General features: G+C 44.8%; 1 protein-coding gene across 2 annotated transcripts in view; it reads left to right on the forward strand.

The window, feature by feature from the left end:
* The first annotated feature begins 11239 nt into the window (after positions 1 to 11239).
* Positions 11240 to 16705, forward strand: part of ZNF507 (zinc finger protein 507) — a 38868-nt gene continuing 33402 nt past the window's right edge. Inside the window, exons 1-2 of one of the 2 annotated variants that reach the window (XM_058529063.1) lie at positions 11240 to 11320; positions 12744 to 12837. The gene's annotated coding sequence lies outside the window, so the exon portion shown is untranslated. The remainder of the gene's footprint in view (positions 11321 to 12743; positions 12838 to 16705) is intronic. The other variant, XM_058529062.1, reaches the window with a different exon arrangement.

Here is a 16705-nt window from a genome sequence, read left to right on the forward strand (position 1 = left end):
GCCCACAGGAGAGGAGAAAGGTTCCCGAAGACAGGGCTTGCGGCTGGGGGAAGGAACTCTCTAGAAGGGAGGAATTGAAGACAATGACTCCATGGCAAGGCACCGACCTCGTCAGCCGGGGACTCTGAGGGGAGGCCTGCTGTGAATAACACTGGGGATCGCCAGTCTGATGTGGGGTCTCTCTGCTGACTACACCCCAGCATTGTGCAAAAGTGGATGGGACAGGATTAATTACTACAACTGTGGACGTTACAAGGTTTCGAAGATTTTTCTTTAGCATTTAAGAGATTTACAGGAAATCTCCAGGCAGTTAAGGCAAGGGGCTGAGCTGGTCTTTCAGCTGGCTCAGGGCCAATCATTGGGAGGGTAACTTTAATTCCTGGGATATGGAGTCATACAGTCAGGAAGCAGGCCTGACCCCAGTAAGGTCAGTGTCATGGCCAACTACCCTGGGCTCAATTTAGAGACATAACTATGGCAACGACTGTGCCCAATCGGTTATTAGAGGAGATTTATTGACGGATATGCTTGAATAGCAGAGCCATTAATTGCAATTACCAGACAAGACACTTTGTTCATCTCGGGGAACTGGATGCCAAAATGCCCTAACAACTTTAAAATCCCATTTGCTCTGGGGCTCTCAGCTGGCGTCACTGCACCTGCTTCAGTTTCCCAATACTGAGAGGGAGAGGAGAGGGGTTTAGCTTGACATGGCACCAGCTGCAGACAATGGCCAGTGCCGGGTGCTGGGGATGAGCTGCAGGAACCTCACGCAGCACCCACAATGCCCTTCGCAAAAGTGAGGGAGGAATGAGCAGTCCCAGCCCTCCTGATGGCCCTTTTCTGGGGCCCACGAACAGAGTGGTGGAATGCCTCCCTCCTTCACTCTGCCAATCTTCTCCGGTCATTTTCTTCAAGACTCCCTGCGTCACTTCTTGGCCTTCCCGTGCTTGGTGTGGCTCAGCCCAGGCTGCTCACCTTGTGGTTCCCAAGTCCGCAACACTCAATTCCCGGATTTCCTCCTTCTGGTCTTCCTCAGGGCAGGCTCCCCTAAAGACCCCATTTCTCTAACACAATCCTGACTCCCATCTCCCCCTGTACCTTCTACGCTCTCACTCTGCTCCCATTTCTTCCTGGCACTGCCATCGCGAGATTTATCAGTCTGCCTGTTTATCTGTTCATTTCTCTCTCCTTCACTAGATTCTAAGGCCTGCAAGGGCAGAGACTTGTTCTGCCCTTTCCACCACCGTATTCCTCATGCCTAGCACAGCCCCCGGCACACAGCAGGTCCTCAGGAAATCTTTGTTGAATGAATGAATGATTCAGTGCATTCTGCACTTGTGCTTAGAGGGTCCCTCTCTCTCCAACTAGATCACAACTCCCCTGAAGCAAGGATGCTCCCCAAGGCACCTTATTCAGCCCCGCGCACACCTTAGGTGCTTTAAAACTTAAACAAGGGGATGAGAGAGGTTGCAAACCGCAAATCCTATCCGTGCATCAGAACAGGCAAAAACACATCTCCCACCACTTTTCAAGAAATAATACATTCACATGTCACTTAACGACAGGGATACGATCTGAGAAATGTATTGTTAGGCGATTTTGTCATTGCCCGAACATCATAGAGTGTACTTACACAAACCTAGATGGTATAGCCTATATATATGGTAACTATAGGTACTAATCATATATATATGATTAGTATACATAGCCTCTATGGTACTAATCTTATGGGACCACCATCATATACGCGGTCCAATGTTGACCGAAACCTCGCTATGTGATGCATGACTGCAACAGCTAACACTAAAATAGTGTTTTCTATAGGAGCACTGTTCGAAGCACTCTCCAGGGTGTTCATTCATAAACCCACATTATAGGATCTGAAATGTTAGGTCTGGAATGTTATTCTCTACGTGTTAAAGGTGAGGAATTGGGGCATAGAGAGGTAAACTAACGTGCCCAAGTTTACACAGCTAGTAAGTGATGGAGCCAGGAAACAGATCCAGGCAGTCCGGCTTAGAATCTGTGCTCTCAAGCTCTATGCTACGCTATTTCTCTTGACTTTGAAATCTAGGGTAAATATAAAAACAACTCAAAAAATACCTTGAGAGAGGTCTTTGGGCACTAACACTATATCCCTTGAGTTTACTCCTATTTTTTTCTTTCAAAGTAGACTACAAATTACAAATCTGTGCTCCAAATTGAGATGTCACTTGATAACCTTTCCCTTATCAATCAAACATCAAGGCTATACTTAACCTGAAGATAGTGAGGCAAATGATTTGTAAGAAATTCTTTCCATGAGAGAATGCAATGCAGTTCTCCCTAGAGCTGTGAGAATGTGACCCTGATTCTTGGACTCGGCCTGGGTTTGATTCCAAGAATTCTCAGCTAACATAGATGAACTTCTCCACTGACGCAAAATTGGCCATACCAGGCCAATTTATCCTACATCATTTCAGTGTTATTATGCAGGAGGACCTTTGTTTAATGAGACTACTCAAGTAACTGACATTTCTATACTCAACACTGAGACCCAATAATGTTAAATATAAATTTAAATCCAGATTTCCTCAGTGGGTCCTAAAACCCACATTGTCTATCATCTACGTCTCTATTTTATACAATGGAGTGCAACAGACTGAATGTTGTATCTCCCCAAAATTCATATGTTGAAACCTATCCCCATTATGATGGTATTTTTGGAGGTGGGATCCTTAGGAGGTGATTAGGGCATGAAGGTGGAACCCTCATAAGTGGGATTGGTGTCTTTATAAAAGAGATGCCAGAGACCTCCCTCACCCCTTCTGCCACGTGAGGATACAGCAAGAAGACAGCCATCTAGGAACCAGGAAACAGGCCCTCACCAGACATCAAATCTGCCAGAGCCTTGACCTTGGACCTCCCAGACTCCAGAACTGTGAGAGAGAAATTTCTGTCGTTTATAAGCCTCCCAGTCTATGGTTTTCTGTTATAGCAGCCAGAACAGAGTAAGGCACAGAGTGATTTGACATTGGGTTGGTGAACGTGAAGCACTGTAAGAATCTCAGTTACCTAAGACAAACCCCACTATACTCATCATTCATTCAGTCAGTCATTGTTTGTTTCTTCATTAGCATCTGCTAGTGCCGGGCACCATGCTGGCACATGTTGCCTGACCTCACTCACTATGCCATTTATGGAGGGGGGTTCACATTGATGCAATAACCACATAGATAAACTATAGCTATGGTAAGATCTGTGACCAAAGGGCGCCTTGTGACCAAAGGGCACAAGGATTTAAGTTGATCATAGAGGTCAGGGAAGGCTTCCCTGAGAAAATGGCTCTTTGCTGAGACCTGCGGAAGAGTAAGAGATAACCATGTGAAGGAAGTGGGAAGAGGTGGGGAGGACAAGAGGCTTGGCCCAGCTGGGAAACCAAAAAGCACACCTGAAGACCGGCAGGTATGATGGGGCTGAGGCTGGAGCAGCGGCCAGGGACATCAGGCTGGACCTTGAAGCCTGGATAGAGGTCTGGATCTTTATTAGAGGCCGTGGGAGACTTTTAGGCACTATCAGAAAGGGAAAAATTCAAGGACTACTCAGAAGGTGAAACTGATAGTCTGGTGATGCAATAGTTCTGTACACTCTACTTGCTGAGGCAGGAAACTGGAGGAGCACTCTAAAGAGAGAATCTAAAGAGAGAAAAGGAAAAGTCAATAGCAAGGGTTGAAACTAAAAGGATTTCCTGGTCGATCTTAATCAGAAAGTTAAATGATCAGGGCGTGCATCCCCAGAGTGGAACGGTTAGGCCAGGTCTCACCACCCTCAGTTCACTCTGCACAGTTCTGCAAACCAGAAACGACCCTCAGCCTGAAAACGCCGAGGGTCAACACATACCCACCCACGGAGAGGGGTTCTATTTTGCACTGCTCTCACTAGAACATAAAAAAAATCTATAATTCTTGTGCTGACACCAACATTATTATGCATCAGTATAACAGGGTACTAATTTTAATCTGCACAAAAATCATGGAATATTCACGCTGAGAGGAACCTTAAACATCATCTGAATATTTGTGAATTTTTCCAGTATGTTCATAGATGTTTTCATGTATAATTTATTTCCTATTAACATGTATGTTTGGTGTCCTCTAAATAAAGTATGTATTTCATGCGCTTAACCCACGTGTATTGTCTTTTGGGTCCCTCTCATTCCCACCCGAAACCCAGTGGGACACACACACACACAGACTCTTCCCAGAAGGTGCTCAATCAACACTGTTAGTTGACTGACTGACTGACAACAGACCAAAGTCTGCCTCTGAGTCTGACAGTCAAAGCCATCAAGTCAAGAGACTGATCCATTTAAAAGAATCTGGTAAAAATATAGGGTAGACATGAGGTGAACTGTCAGACTCCCTCCACTGGATCATCAAAGAATGGAAAAAGCTGGAAAGAGCTAGAAACTGCGGTGCCAGCCCCCCTCCACGCAGGGAAGGCAGTTCTGTCATCCACAGGAAGTGTGGTCGACGATCAAACAGAATTGCTGAGAAGGATGGCACATCTCCGGTTAAAAGGTCAGGGGAAAACGAATATTTTCAGCACACTGAGAGGTGTTGCAATTTTAGAAGGAAATTAGCTTTCTTAGCTGACGGCAGAAGCCACTTCCAGGTTTTTCTTCCTTTGATCCATCCCAGTTGCCCTGGCCACCAACCAAGTTCACAGGGTCCAGACATTTTGGATTGAATCAACGTGTTAACATCCCTGTTTTTCAAAATGTAGAGGATACATATCTAAGATTAAACCTGTAAAAACCAACCCCTAGATGTCATTGTTGCTGCTGAAATATCAAATCTTGAGTCTTTGAAATTTTAAATCTGAAGAGATAGCAGTGTTAATCTGAATAAGCCACTTAAATAATGCAAATTCAATTCACTTTCCATTTTTCAAAGCCAAGTCCAAAGTCTTCTGGACTTCTTAACCAAATGTAACGAAATCTTAGGGTGTTAGCACGCATTCAGTTGCCAACAAAATCCACATTTAGGAAAGATAGACTGAAAACCCATGTCGTCGTCTGAGACACGACTAACCGGCTCATCAAATTCCACGATGGAGGGGCTGAGCTGAGAGTGGCTGGATGATTCTGGCCTCTTCTTTTCCACGTGTCCTCTGACTTCTGCACTTGCCTCTGTCATTGCAGCCCAGAGCTTCCCACCAAGGGCACACTGAACGAACAGAGAGGCTCACTGGCCCTCCACGTCACACCCTATTTCCAATGAGCCTCAGTGTCTGTCATCTCCATCTCTTCTTTCCATTTCATATCATTCCAGTCTGAACCCTTGCGATAACAGTACTTATTGTTTATTGATCATTTACTATGAGTCATGCACATCAGCACTTCATGTATCTTATGTCCTTTAAACTTTTCAGCAGCCCTATAAGATAGGCATCACTACCCCCATTTTACAGAGTAGTAACAGAGGCACAGAGAGGTTAGGTAACATGCCTTAGATGACACAGGTAGTGCGTGCTAATAGGTTTTGAAGCTTAGGGTGAAACCCAGTCCAGGTCCCTAACTGGACACCATCTTTATCTCTCCTAAGGCCCCAGCTCTCAATGTGATGCATGATCTTCCCAAGAGACTACTTTCAAGTAGCTTCGCAAATAAAGTCCATGCCTGGGAGTGTGTCTGCTGAACGAAATCACTTTTTCATTCGATCAATGAGTGCTTACTTAGTGTAGCTACATTCCGGGCCCTATTCTAAGCCAGGGGGAATATCAATGAACAAGACTGACAAGCTCCCTGGGCTCTTGGAGCTCGTTCCCCACCAGTATAGACAGATGTTGAGGCAGGGATTACACATGTAATTAATGATCACAGAGCTAAGTCCACAAAGACACGTGAAATAAGACGAGCAGAGCCCCTACACAGTGCCCTACACCAGGAAGGCTCTCAACAGATGCTTGCTGCCTATCTCTGTCTGGGCCAGTCCCAGCCCCAACGTGCCTTTCTGGCCAAAGCTCTCCCTGCTCCCCAACCCAAGCCCTTTGTGCCAGACAGATGCCCTGGGTCCCCTCTCACCTCACACCTTCATTCATGTTGGTCCATTTTCTTCCACACCCCAAGCTGATCCATTCATTAACCTAGCTCAGGCTTTCCTGTCCCATCGGCTAGTCACAGAGGTGTGAGCTGAGGGAGAGATGCTGGTGCTAGAGGGGTGGATGACATGGGAGCCTGGCCACCCACTCATGAGGCTCACGTGTGCCCTACAGCCCTGCTCATGCCTGATTCTGGATGCGCTACTTCTGCCTCACAATAGATTTCTGCTGGGCCTCTCAACCTTACAGCTTGCTGGAGCTTGCAATGAGCAGTTCTGGCTTCACGGCCAGAAAGGGCACAAAAATTGCAGTGTGGACTATCTCCGGGTGCCATATGCAATTCCTCTTCCCTTTTCACTCATGTCTTTTTCTCAATGAAAGAAACATCCCACAAGATCAAATACGAAACATTGTTCCTGGCTTGGTCTTCCACTGTACATGAGGAGCTCAGAGCTGGAAGACCCTAGAGGGTAGACTACTTGATGTCTATGGTTATCCATTTACTGATGTCTCAAGGAAGCAAGAAGTGGAACTCCCAGAGAGATGATGATGATGCTTTAGTGGCTTCTCCTAGTCTACCAACGCAAGAGGAGCTGTCAAAGTAACAAACGATACATTTTTAGGTCACAGAATTACCCCTTAGCCAGGTCCTCTTGGTTTGATTAGCAGTTCCTTTTCCTTGGTGTCTTTATTCTTCTTCTTTTCCTTCTTCTTTTCATTTTCTTCCTCTGCCCCTCTCATCAATAAAGGTCACTGCGTAAAGGAAACTGCCTCTCCGAGAAGAATTTAACGGTACCCTATTATAATCACAGTCTTGTTCAGAGCAGGTGGTATTACCTGTCAACAGGGTTTGGACATAGCAAATAGCAGCCACCCAACTCAGCTGAGGCTCCTGGGCAGATAAAGTGGCAAGAGGAGACAGCCCCTTGGAGGCCTCGAAATCTCATTTTCATTCCCTTTGTGGAGAAGAGACTGACTTTATTGACAAAGATGACTGAAAATTGCTTGAGCGTTCCAATAACCAGTCTGCGTTGAAGCAGAGAGACAGTCTGGCGGAGGCGCGCTCCCTGCTCCACCACGCAGCTCCGCCGAGCCACGCTTTGCCGCAGCACAAGTCTGTGGCATATGCAGACCAGACTGCGAGGAGCCTCCCGCCATCCTCAAAAGCAGCCCCTCTCCACCTCCACTCCCAGCCTGCTGTTGCCTTTCCTGGATCCCAACCATAAATCAACGTGAACTCAGGGAATCTCTGCCAGAAACCAAACTCTCAGACTGGTTCAGGGGCCCAGGGGTCAGGCCTGGGTGAGCTGGACAAGGCAATGTCTTGCTTCCCACTGGAGGGCTCTGTGGCTTGACTGCACATTCCAGGTAAGCCACTAGATGTCACCACTATTGATTCTTGTCCTTACTCACAGGTCCTGGGGATAAGAGAGAGTCCCAGGGGGTAAGGGAATTCTATACAGAATTCCACCACAACCTGGACTGCCCGGCTGCTTTAGATGCTATGACAGTCTGAGCTCCTCAGTGGGCCTCTTCTCAACCAGTTAGCAGCTCAGAACCCAAAGCAGTGAGCTGCTTTTTTCAGCAGTGAGCTGAAAGTGAAGCAAGACCGAAATTCGCTAGAGCAAACCCCAACTCTCACCATAGGTGCCCCTGCTCTGTCTCTAATTCTTCCTAGTCATCATCAGTTGTTGTGTATCCTTCTAGTTTATTCAGGTCCTTGATAAGAAATAAATTAATATGTGTGCCTCATAGCACCAGAGATTTTAGATGTTGATCTGCTGCTGAAATAATGTAGGTCTGTGGCTTTTAGCAGTGAATGAATGACAGATGGATAATTTATGATGATTCTTAAGACCTGAACTATAATTATGAAGTATTTCTAGGTGTATATTCAAGATGCAAAGTGTAAGGAACCCAGAGCTAATGTTAATTTATTACTGACAGCTGTATATATAATAATATGTCCTTTAATCTTACATTCCTTCTGACTTACATCAAGCAATCTTTTCATTCATTAGTAAAATCAAGCCTTGCCATTATTCTTAATGATGAAGTCCCATTTTGAACCCAGAGGACTCCTATAATCAAACTCTGTACTTCCACATACCAGACATCTGAAGCTCAAAATAAAAGGAAAAATTGACTGCTCATTTTACAGGCAGGATGAAAACTTCAGAAAGATGGAGCCCACCGGCTCACAGTCCCACCAGAGCTAAACAGATAGTCAGGGAAAATGTTTCTCTCTCAGCTCACACCACCACATCCTTTTTTTTCCCCTTTTAGCCATCCTGCCTCTCACTCCTCCACAATCTTTCCTTTTTGGAGGCTGTATATCCAAAGTATATTTTTTAAAGGTCATAATTAAAATTACAACTAAAAGAAATAAAGGCTAACATGTCTCCTCCAATTTTCTGTGCTGTGCCAAAGACTTACATGATTAATCCCTTCGAAAGAAATCTAACCTAATCTTATTACACCAGAGACAAGGTGTCCTTCCTAAGTATCACGACTGGGAACAAGTTGGTCTTCTCCTCAAGTTTCATCTTGTTCCGAGTCTCATTCAGTTTACAACCAGTCATCACCTTGGCAACGTACTCACTGCACTGCCCTGAGTGGTTCCAAAATTTAAACAGTGCTCTGGTTTAAATTGTCCAGCACACACCTTGTATTATCAGACTCCCTAGTCACTTCAGAAGATACAGACCCCTGATAACTTGTAGAAGAAGCAAAACTTTTCACCTCATCAACTAATTAATGATCCCAAAGTGGAATAATGAGATGTGTGGAGATAGGGATTCAGTGATCTGGGTCATCTCTCATCTGCAGACAGAGTCAGACTCCACTGAGTAGGTGCTAGATAACCAAGTAAGCAAGTTTCCTATCTATAACACTAAATCTCACTATGATTGGTTAATTAAATCATGATGAATAACATTCTGCAGCAAGTGGAGGGTGCTTAGAAGAGTTTCAGTGAGATGTCCACAAGTTCAATGGCACTACATCTGAATGTCTTTGCATTCCTCTGACTTAAAAATGTTCACTGTAATCTGGAGAGCTCTTGTATAGGAAAGAGAAATACTGAGGTTTTGCTCTACTGGCTTTTTGAAGTTACCTCGGTTTTTCTTCGGGATTCTGCAACTTATACCTTCTCTGTATTCAGCAATGAAGGTCCTAGTTCTTTCAGTAACATTCCTATCTGCCTGTAATGGTTTCTTCCTACCGGTTCTGCCTCTTCCAGTAACTTCAGCGTACGGAGGAGGGGTATCAGTCAGTCACCGGTAGCTATGTCATGCTGTGGTAACAAACAGCTCCAAAACCTCAGTGACTTCCTCACTTTACGTATCCATCGTGGGTCAGCTAGGGGCTCAGCTCCTCACTGTCACTCTAAAATGTAGGCTGATAGGGTGGCTACCATTTCAAACATTGCCGGTCATCAAGCCAGCAAGGAAAGATGACTCTGGAGGGAACCGCACTGGCAACTAAATGCTCCAGGATGGGGGGGACAGCCCTCACACCCACACACAATCCATTAGCCAACACCAGTCACAGGCCACACCTCTGAGCCAGGAAGAGGGCCAGGAAGTTCCATCTAACCTTGTGCTGGAAGAGAGACGTTGGGTAGTAACTGATGAATACCAGAAAAGACGACCACAGGAACTTCAGACAAAGATAACACTTACCTTCTTTCACTTGTTTTAGAACTCCCTTATCTTCCCTAGATTATACTTCCCCACTTTCAGATTCATGGACATTACCGTTGACATTACTAAAGAAAAGCTTCTCTTCAGATGGTTATAAATGAGGATTGCTTGTGTTGGTAGTTCAAGGAAAGGAAAGAAATTTGTGCATTGTTTGTTCTCACTTTATGTATTTCTGGGTTTCCTTGATTTTTTTCCTTTCACCCTTCCATGCTAGTCTCCTGCTCAATCTCTTTTATTGAAAAAAATTACTCAACACTTTATTTTTCCTTCTTCTTAGTTATTTGGTCCAATTGGCAAAGGATTCTGTGGAATAGCAGAATTCTAATTTTACTGGTTTCCCAACCCCCAAATTCAAGTCAATTTGTATCTTGAGATACAGTAAGGGGAATTACTGACCTGTCTGAACAGTGACTTTAAGTTTTGCTGGAACTTTCTCCCACTTGATAATTGAGAGCCCAGCCTGCTACCAAGGCCTCTATATCTGGAAGTCCCCAAGAGGTATCTCAGTGAACAAGTTCAGGCCATTACCATGACTGGAATCTTCAGTTTTACTCCCTTCCTACTGTTGGTGGCCTATCTACTGGGTCCAGACCCAAGAACCCTGCTGTGTAGTTCCTAACTGCCAACCATCCAGCATTCTTGGTGAAGTTCGGTGGAATGCTTCACTCTCTTTGTATTTTAGTCTGTTAGCAGGGGAACCAAAACAGGGCTGCTTATAATCCTGGTGTGTATGTCATGAAACAGAACCAAATGGAAACATCATGGTGCCCTCAGACGACTGAGGTTGTGTTACCCACACACGTAGTTACAAGCTACCAAGTCAGGCCCCACAATTTCTAGGCTGAGTTCTTTCCCTGAAAACTCGCAATCTCTCAAGCTAATAGATTTCCCAGGCCAGTTCTGCCCTTCACCAGACCCACCTGAAGTCCGGCGATGAACCCAGCAAGGACCTGTACATTTCAGCCAAGAACACCACAAAAAGTCTAGCCCAACGAAAAGCAGTAACAAATTCTGAAGCACAGGGCTGAAAAGAAGGCCAATGCCCATTGTTGAACGGCAGTTCGGAAGGGGATGGAGCGATGAAGCTAACCCACAGCACATTTGGGCGACGTGGGGAGACCCCAAGGTGAATACACGGTGCCTTCTCGTCCCAGACGACCACTGCGAGGCCAACGCGGGGTCCTGAGAGCCCGCCAACCCCGCCCGAACGCCGCCCAGGAGCGGGGGACGGCAGCGAGCCTGCGGGGTACCTCCTGGGGCCGCCCGGCCCCAAGCCCCGGGATGCCCGTGGGCGGGGCCCGCCCCTCGCCCCGCCCCCGCCGCCAGCCACTCGGGTCACCTGACCTGCCCGCGGCTCACGTGATCCGGCCCCAGCGCCGCCATTTTGGAGCTCCGGATGAGGAGGGGAAAAGCGGGGGAAAAGAGGGAAAAGAGCCGGCAGAGAGGTGGGTGAGGGCGAGGGCGAGGGCACGGCCAGGCTCCCGGCCGGCCCCAGCAGGCTCGCGGAAGCAGCAGCCGCCGCCCGACCGCAGGTACCGCGCCCCGGGGCCGCCCCCCCGCACGCCGGTAGCGCCGCCGCCGGCCATGTGCGCCCTCCCCTCGGGCCTCTGCCGGCGCCCGCCCGGTGCTCGCCACATGCCCCAAGTTCCATGTCCCCTTTCAGTGCTCGGTGCCGCCACAGCAAGGCCTGCGGAGACCCAGGGCTTGCCGCAGCCAGGGGTGGGGGGACCCTCCGCTCCCCGCAGCCTGTCACCACCCCGGTCCGCAGGCAGGCCCGCCTGGGCGTTGCTTCCTGCCCCTCTGCAGAGGGGAACCCACTCAGGCCAGTCGGGATGGAGCCAGGAACGGTGTCCTCACCGCCTCTCTCGATTTTCTCAACCCCCATCGCCCCAGCCTTTAGCCACACTCCTTGGTGTAGAGAAAGCTAGTACAGAAAAGCAATCCTCGCCCTCTGTGCCTCTTACGAACTCGGCGATGAAATGGGCTCCCTTGAGATCACTGAGCTCATTGGGAAAAGCTCCTACCTCCTAAGACCTGGGGCTATCCGGAGTGAATGGTTTTGTGGAAGGCCTGGATGATTAATTAGGCTGAGGCCACCATCCCAACCCGTAGGCAATCTTTTTAGTTACTGCAGTGGGCTGTAATTTGCTGTCAGTCTGTATCTCTCTTATCAGGCAATTACTGGATTTATCACCTTCTTGAGTTTGTACTTTCTCCGGTACTCCGCTCTGACTCGGTGTATGTTGTGCGTTATTGATTAAAAGAGAAAGCTTGGCCCTTCGTTCCTTTAGCTCACTAACTCGTTTAAAATTAACTTAAGAGGAGGGCCAAAGACGTGCTCTCTGCCCTGGCAGTGAACTATTTACTTAACCATAATCGATAAGATAGTTGCATTCTAGGTGAAATGAATAAACATTCTTTGATCTTTTAGATTCATTCTGAAACAGTAGCAAAGAAATATAGGACCAGGGCAGGAAACTGCGTTAAAAGATACATATAGGTCAATCCACTGTGTCCTACCTTTTCGTGCTGCCGTTTAGTCTCCTGTGCTTGTAGAACTGTTTGAAGTTTGCCGAATCATCCTTTAGATTGTATTTTTGGTTAAGATTAAAATAACAATATACAATTTATTGTTTCTTATTCATTAGAAAGTGATATCAATAAAACCAGTAGTATTTTGAGTCAGATAAATTCTGAGCTAAAACATAAAATACACAATTATTGGGAGAAGTTTCCAGAGCTGTACTTTCTAACTTGTGCAGAATCCTAAAGTCTACTTGTTAGATAAATTATATAAATTTGCATCACATAATTGGGTTACATGAACATTCCTCTGAATTTCTTTTTGACATAGAATATTGGGAAGTTTTTCACTGCCAAAAAAAAAAAATCATTACTTTGTTTCATTAAGAAAGAGAAATGTTTGATACTGTATACTTTCATTCTTGGCCACAGCTGGATTTTGAAGATTGATCCAAGGAACTGTAGTAATTTCAGGAATTGATTTGAAAGACACTGGCTCTGCCACTTAACAGCCATGTAACTTTGGGTAAGTCACTTAAACTGCACTGAGTGTTTCCTTCTTTGTAAACTTGTCTAACACCCACCTGGCCTGTCCCAAAGAGTTATGAGGGTCAAACACGCTAAGATGTTTGATACAGCCTACCTGTAAGGGGCTCTTATTCTTTTCAGTATTGATACTGTATACATTTTTGTTCTCACTGAGAAATAAGAGGAAAATTGGTGTATTGAGAAAGGATGGATTTAGAATCAGGCCTAGATTCCAAAGCTTCAACCAGTTATTACTTTACGTCTGTGATCCTCAGAGTCTCATCTGCAAAAAAGAGCTTAGTATCACCATGGGATTCCATGAGGCAAACACAAAATCTGTGCAGGCACTTCTTGCTGGACCATGAGCACCTCAAGGGCAAGGATTCCCTCTTACTCGTTTTCACGGTCTCCGGCACTGTGTTGGGCACATTGTCGGTGCTCAGTAAATGTTAAATCTGAATATTGGTTAGCATTAGTTAGATCTTATTTCTTAATTGTAGCTGCCAAATTAGAATATTCTCTCAGGCTAGATGCCAGCTAAGAAATTTTAGACTATGAAATTCATGTACTTGTGATATTTATATTTTTTTCTTAGTGGCAATTAAGAATACATTAAGCTAAGTAGATTTTAATTCAAATAAATTATGGCTGATATTAGTAAGATAAATCTATAAATAATGTGTACACAGTGTCCAGGTAATTTTTTATATACAGTTTATAATTCAGGGACATGAAAGTTCATCCAGCACCACTCTCTTGTTTTACGTCTGAGGAATCTAAAACCCTCAGAAACAGTGACTTGCCTAAGGTCACACAGCTAACTGAAGGCATTCTAGGAGAGGAACCCATGAGCTTATATCCCCTGCCTTCTTTTGGCTAGAGTGAAATAAATGTTTTGTATTTTAGAATTACGATAATCTAGAAGAATGGGAAATTGGCCATTACTTCTATAGCACAATTTTTTTCTAGTTGGGAAAGAACAAATTCTTAGTCTTAAAGAAAAGGTTCTTTATAACATATTGAACTGTCTTCATATATACACAGAAAATTACAGCCTTTCTCCAGGCCCACATGAATTGTTCAACTTGATTTTACTTAAGATAATCATACTGCTATAACTGAAAGGAACTAATTAGATATACAAATAAAACAAATAGCAAATTCTAAGGAAATAAAGACAACTGAAATAATTTGGCTCTTTTCTTGGCAAAGACATTAATTGTAAGCTTTTGCTCGTGGAATACTGTTGTTTTGGAAAGATTTGAGACTCAGTGGAAAAGGTTGTAGAACTTTTCTGTTTGGGATACAACTTTTATTTATTTGTAACAATTTGATATATTTGGTCTAATGTTATGTCTGAAGATTCCAAACAAGAAGCCCTGTGTTTTGCTGATGCCGCTTATCTTTTCTCTTCCTAGTAAACCTTCCTATTCAGCCATATTGATCTTTTCACTGACTCCTAAATAGCATGCTTATTCTCACTTCTGAAAATATAATGATGTTAGGGCTACTTTCCTTGTTAGTCTTACTCTTGTGTCAACAGAATTCCAAGAAGGCGGATGGCACACCCTAATTAAGATAGTTCAAGGAGCATGTATTTACAAAGACACTCGTAATAAAGGTGTACCACTTGTATATGCAGCTAGCGGCATCGGGAGGAGGGAGAGGTGCCAGAACCGGGGGAGTCTTGTAGAGCGGCCTGCCCGGAGAGAATGGCCTTCTATTGAGGAACATGGCCAATTTGAGGTGACCCAGAGGACGGAACTAGGAAAATGAATATCCTGATTGCACTCTGCTGCCTCCCTCTGGTCTCCTGTCCTGGCTCTCCATTGGCATAACTCAACCAGAAGCCAGAGGGCGTAGGAGCCTAATGATGTAGTCCCTCCTGGGACAGAGAGCAGAGTGGAGAACAGGAGACAGCCTAGAGGCACGAATGGATGACATCTGGCATGTCCTTCTTGTGGGATACAGTTACATCTTGCTTCTTCAGGAAGCCTTTGCTTACCTTCCTAGACCAAAACGAGCTCTTAGTCTCTCTAGTTAGGATTTGGTTGTTGACTGGTACCTTCTGACTGTTTTACCTTGTGTACTGTTGCATTGTTTAAAAGCTATTCATTCTTTTTAACTTCTAAATATGTTTGTCTTATCCACTCAATTCAGTTTTAAACCATGAGTACTGTGAATTTAAAATATTTTCCGTTCTTCCTGGTACTTTGCTTGGCGCCATGCACATAATTTTTTCTGTAACTTTTTGTTAAGAAAAATTTTAAACAATTACACAAGGAGAAAGAATAGTATAATGAACTCCTAGGTACTCATCATTCAACTTCAGTTACAAAACTTGCCATTCTCACTTTATCCCCACCCTCTCCACTCATCCACACAATGGTAATATTTTTAAAGTTGCATTTGCATTGATCTCTTGGAGGCCATGCAGATTATCATAATCCATGTTGTCATCATTATTGAGCCACTGGGATTTTATTTGTACTCCTTTTTCTTTTGGTGAAGAAGATCAGCCCTGAGCTAACATCCTTTGCCAGTCCTCCTCTTTTTGCTGAGGACGATTGGCTCTGGGCTCAAATCCATGGCCATCTTCCTCTACTTTATACGTGGGATGCCTGCCCCAGCATGGCTTGATAAGTGGTGTGTAGGTCCGCACCCGGGATCCGAACCTGCAAACCCTGGGCCACTGGAGCGGAGCACGCAAACTCAACCACTTCGCCACTGGGCTGGCCCTGAGTATGCCTTATTTTTATCCCTTTTATTATTCAAATAAATTTTACTTCAGTTGACATGCAATCCCATGTATGTGCACATTCGTGATCTAAGTGAAATTTTTATGAAAGTTTGAAGAGTTGGCCCTAAGGTCAACTTAACTTCCTCTCTGTGTATACTTTATTATGAACTGTTTCTCTAACCTTTTGTAACAGAGACTTCTGTTTTAGTGAGACTTAACTTGTGCATCGATTTTGCCATGTGGACCCAAACTGGTTTTTCAGGTGTTTCTTGATGTATTTTATGTTGTCATATCTGTTTTATGGCTACCATTTCTGTACTTATCCCCAAATGTATGCAGCCTCTAAAATGAGATACTTACGTAAATGTTCAGGGAAAATTGGAGCATCTGCTGCAGATTTCCATTAGCTCTTAATGCCCGAGCAGGCACAGCTTTAAAAAGCGGAATGTTTTGTCAGATTCTTTGTATTAGTCTTTTTCTTGAGATGAAATGAACTCCTCGTCGTCTTCATTTCACTTTCTCTTTAAGGTACACACTGAAGTATCCACAGGGAGCCATTTGCACTGCTCTGTCTCCCTCCTAGTATATCATTAAGTAGAAGAGGGCTAACATGAGTCACCTTTGTAGCCCTGTGGGTGTGCAGAGTCTGTTGAGCAAATATTCACTTGTTAACCTCCAGATTATCAATCAGCCTACATCTGTGTCACATTTCATGGGGAAGGAGACCATAGATCTATAGTGGAGCACCAAATCTTGTGCAAGAAATGGAATGTTCAAGGATTCCTATTATTAACTATTATTTAACTAATTTGCATTTAACAATTGAGCTGAAAGAAAGCCTTAAGTGAATGACCCTAAAGGGAAATCAGTACTCACATGAAGAGCCACAGCTCCCTTGGCCTAAAGATGTGGAGTTCTCAGGCAATAAAGTGACTCTAAGTCACGAAGGGTTTTTCTAAGAAAACAAATTGTTCCCCCACTGGTCCCCTCTTTAGTGACTTAAGGTTGAATGTAGAGATCTAAAAACACTTTTGTTCTTCCTACTTGAGAAAGACGTAAAGGAACTAGTCTTTTGAGAGGTAATGCCCAACCACTGGCCATTGGGAACTGGGATAGCTGTCACTGT

The sequence above is a fragment of the Diceros bicornis genome, chromosome 34, assembly GCF_020826845.1.
Source record: "Diceros bicornis minor isolate mBicDic1 chromosome 34, mDicBic1.mat.cur, whole genome shotgun sequence".
NCBI classification, from domain to species: domain Eukaryota; kingdom Metazoa; phylum Chordata; class Mammalia; order Perissodactyla; family Rhinocerotidae; genus Diceros; species Diceros bicornis.